Consider the following 4,489-nt stretch of genomic DNA (forward strand, 5'->3'; position numbering starts at 1 on the left):
AACCACATTCTTAGGAGTTGTAATTGCTGTGGATGAGATTCTTGATGTTGCTAGCAGTGCATTAACCCGATTTTGATGTTAACTCTCTTCTTGTGAATGCTACCGTCCCCTCAAAACCACAAAAAAGAAGCGTTTTTCGGTATGTATCTTGAGGGAGTTTGTGTTATCTACTCGTGAAAGCGGTTATTGGATGCTTGCGGTCGGAACATGCAAAAGGATTTTCTCTTGGCTATTAGATGGAGGGACTTGGGCCGGTATTATGTCGCCCGGTGGAGTATCGTTCTATTCTTGATGTGGACCGTCTCATGATTCCTTTGTACTTTGATGGTGGTACATATTTGTTTGCAAAAAGTAGACTAGATGCTTTTCGGGGACCATGCAAAGACATTGTAGGTATTTCGGGTTTCAAATACCGACATGATCAAAAAAGAGATATTTTATGTGATGCATTTTGGAGTATCTGGGGTACAAGTGAAGAAGGAAGCTCCCAGAATTTTCTCACCGATCCCAATGAGGGAAGGTCGACTTCGCCTGCGCAGATGTATTGGTCTACGGTTAGTGCGAGGGAAGGCATTAATGGAGCCTCTCCGTTGGTAGGGCTTGGGAATGGAGTCTTTGAGGTGGGAGAATGACTAATAGAAGCGTGGCGGAAAAATTGAGAAAACGAGGGAGGCTTGTAGAGCTAACCAACATTGTTTCATTCCTTTCGGTTTTGACACTTTTGGTTTCTTGGCCCAATCCTGTTGAGCTCCTTAAGAGATTAGAGAAAGTTATGGACTGCAATGTAATGACAAATTTGGTTCCAACGAGTTTGTATTTAGGAGAATAGGATTTGCCATCGAAAGGACTTTATGTCATTTTTTTTGCACGCTTGTCCTAACTATTTGTAAAACTTCGTTATCTTTATTAATTAAAAAAAAAAAAAAAAAAAACCCAGCACCCCTTCAAAGACCATTAATATTGAGTAGTTGAGAATGCTCTCCCTTTTCCGCCCCCTTTTTCTCTAAATGACACATCAGATTTTACATAAAAAAAGGAATTCTACGTCATTTTTTGCCGATTTCAATTGTTCGTAACCCAAAATAAATAAAAACCTTTTCCATACTATTTTTTCAAATCTACAAAACACTTACCACTCTGCAAAAAAAAAATCATCTCTTCAAACCCTCTCTCTTATTCATCTCTTCTTCCAAAATTAAACTAAGAAATTGTTCAAGATGACGAAGTTAAGTCTATGGACGAGGTAAAAAAGGATGATAGAGTGATGTCAAAATTATAGAAGATGATGTGTTCAAGATGATGAACAATTCTATACTACAATTCCAAGATGATGAACAAACAACTTATGGCCGGGATCACTCATTATATGTTACCTGTCTAATCCTCTTATCTCCATGTCAACAGAAACCCAATCTCTCCAAACTTCAATTTGATGGAAAAAAAACAAAACAAGAGAAATACAGTACTAAAAAAAATTCCGGAACAATCCTATCGAGATTTAAGGTATGCCCCATCTTCTTCTTCTTAATGCTATGTTTTGGTCTAAATTCAGGTTTCTATTGCCAATGTAATATTCTCTCTCTCCAATTCTCCACTTTTATTTTGCAAGTTTGTTTTCAAGTTTTCTTATTTGGGTATCACATAAAGAAAAAGATGAAAAAACTTGCCTCATAATTAATTTCTATTGATCATGGAGAGTATAGTCTTCGAATTTATGTCAATATTGTTATAGGGTAGTTTGGAAGAAATAAGCCAACTATGAGAATTTGATATAATTTGGATAAGTAGAAAATTTAGCAAGGGTTAAATGAACTTTCCTTGGGGTGGGTCATTTTTATTGGTGATCATCGTATCTACATTTGCATCTGTCCAAAATGCATGAGGCTATATAATTTTGAAGATATTTATAATATCATACAAATGAATCTATAATATAGGAAAAAAGTTAGTCATTTGTCTTCTCTGCTTTACCATAATGAACACAAAGTGAGGCAAATACTAGAATAATTCTTTTCATCTTCAGATGTGAGTGATCAAATTGGGACTGGAAGATGACAATTGGAAAGCGGAGACATAAGGGGAGTGTCACCGTGCTAAAAAGCTTCATAATATCTGATAAACAGACAACAAAGATGCATGAAGCTGCGTAGAGGCAGTTATTTCATATGTCTGATGTGCAGGAAAATCTACATAAGAAAAATCAACAAGTCGCTTCCTAAAGCTGCGTGCTTTTATTCGGCAACAAGCGTAACAAAGGCGTTGAAGCGCATGAACGACCTCGAGATCAGATGTAGACACAAGAATAGAAATTTAGAAGAAAACTCACATGTAAATCACCAAAAAAGTGGTAGGTAAGGAACTCATAAAAGATGGGAGAGGATTCAGACATATTTTGATACTTGCAGACTCAGCTGAATTGTTGCAATTTGAAGGTAACTACAATCGCTTATAGGAATGCCCTAGGTCAAGTTGTAACCTCAAATTTCATAGTTAGTGATAAACACTGTTCCAATATATTTTTTTCGTCAGTAAATTAAAACTTTGGAATTGTTCATCTGTAATGGTTTTTTGCAATTCATGTTGCATTTTCAGGTCTGGGTATAACCTTGGGTATGCATTTGTCAACTTCACAAGTGGTGTTGGTGCAGTCAGAGTTGTAACTAGACAATTCCGTTCTTGATGGATTTTAGCTCAAGAACCAAATGGAAATGGCTTTTGGCGGGCTAACCAGTAGGATTTGAACCCATTATTTTCTACTTCAATAATATCCGACTTGGTAGGTAATCGAGCACACCGAAAGCAAGTATCATCTTGCGTAATGGTAATATGCTATTGACCTTTTGTTCATATTCTGATTTTTCTTTGGAACCTATTCATTTTCTCAAGGCTTTAATAATGGCTACAAACAAAATCTCACAAAGCACACTGCATGTTACGACAAGTCCAATATCGGTGGCGAGATCACTTCGGGGAATATGCAGAATACTTCTATAAAGTAGCCAACTACACTTTCGATGACAGTTTGACATTGTATATATGTACTATATACACATGACAACCAAAGCTGAAGGAAGCACTCGGTAAAGTTCTTTCCAGGTTTCTTGGTGGAATAATGCCACAACCAGAGATCCTTCGAGTCCCACATTCCACCATCAACTCCATGTAGTGTTATAACCTTTCAGATTCTAACAAGTATCGCCAGGTACAAAGCCTCATTTAAATGTCCGAAAGTTTATTCAAGTGGAATGATGTGGCATGTGATTTTAAGCGAGGAGAATATATTCACTTATAATTCTTATGCGCTTCGCGCTCTTTAACTTTTATGAAGGAGTCCCCATGGTTTGGTGCACTCTTAATCTTAGCTTATAAGGATTTTATCTCAAGTTCTTGAATTCATAGCCTAGAAGAATTTTTTAATATTCTACGTTCTTCCAAAAAGTATTAGTAGTAATGCATTTTCGATTTGTGGTACTTTTTGTGCATGTTGTTCAAGTAGTGGGAATGGGGTAACATGATGTGATTTGGTATAACACAGTTTTAGCATTGTTGCTAAATAACTTTTAATAGGGCATGTTGATTTCACTTTGCATACTGTGTATTGGATTTCAATGGCCATGTTTTAAGTGTCGTGTGTTCAGAAACTAAAGAAGAAAGAAAGACCTATTAAACTTTTTTTTATACCCCATTCTTATTTTTTGATGATTTATTCATTTTATCATTTATCTGATTTTATGACTTCGAAATTGAAAAAAAAAAAAAAACTTATTATGAAATGTTAACTATCATTGTTTGTGTTGAATTGATTTGGGGTCTAAGTGTCTGTGACAATGGAACCAAATCGAACAGTTTAGCGACACATTTAATTGACCTTTTCACCTATGAATAAACTAATAGGTAATCTAAATTTTCAGTAAAATAGGTGTTTGACGTGTGTCAAATATGGCAGGTCTAAATGAGGCGTTGACTGCGGAAGTCCAACGACCAAGAAGGCGGGCTCTGACAAAGACAGTTGGGTGGAGAAGTACACAATTCCAGCTTTGCTCAGCAATTATCCATGAACCCCTAGATGTTCCAACAACAGCATCAACAGACTAACAAGCTTAACATGTTTCAATTGAAGCCGCATCAACAACAAATGTCACCTCAGCCACATGAACAACAGCTCAGTCACAAAACATGAGTCGGAGCAATAGAATTATTGAAAGGGAGTTTTTTTTTTTTGTAATACTCATAAGATGGTACCTTGGACGCACCAGTGGTTGCTCGCCGCTTTTCATGCACCCAGTTCACTGTCTTGAAGTTTCTTTTGTCGGTGCATCCCATCGGTCAGTTGTTTGCTTATTGTTTGAAGCACTCAATTAAAGACAACCTGATCCGACATGCATTACCTTAGAGTACTTTATATTATGTTAATACGTACTAGATCAAAATTTGAGAGCTTGAAATCTCTTTAAAAACAAATAGAAAAACATAAACTCTTCAAACAAAA

The 4,489-nt window shown here is 36.4% G+C and overlaps 1 long non-coding RNA gene across 2 annotated transcripts; it reads left to right on the forward strand.

Moving 5' to 3' along the window:
- Nucleotides 1-1,058: 1,058 nt before the first annotated feature.
- LOC147494591 (uncharacterized) lies at nt 1,059-4,489 on the forward strand. 2 transcript variants are annotated; one of them, XR_015198668.1, is made up of 4 exons: nt 1,276-1,503; nt 2,024-2,432; nt 2,593-3,202; nt 3,947-4,489. It is a non-coding gene; the product is annotated as an uncharacterized LOC147494591 (long non-coding RNA). The 2 variants fall into 2 exon arrangements; XR_015198667.1 differs by lacking the exon at nt 3,947-4,489 and having other exon boundaries at nt 1,059-1,503; nt 2,593-3,419.

Source organism: Coptis chinensis, chromosome 6 (genome assembly GCF_015680905.1).
Source record: "Coptis chinensis isolate HL-2020 chromosome 6, ASM1568090v1, whole genome shotgun sequence".
Lineage (NCBI taxonomy): Eukaryota > Viridiplantae > Streptophyta > Magnoliopsida > Ranunculales > Ranunculaceae > Coptis > Coptis chinensis.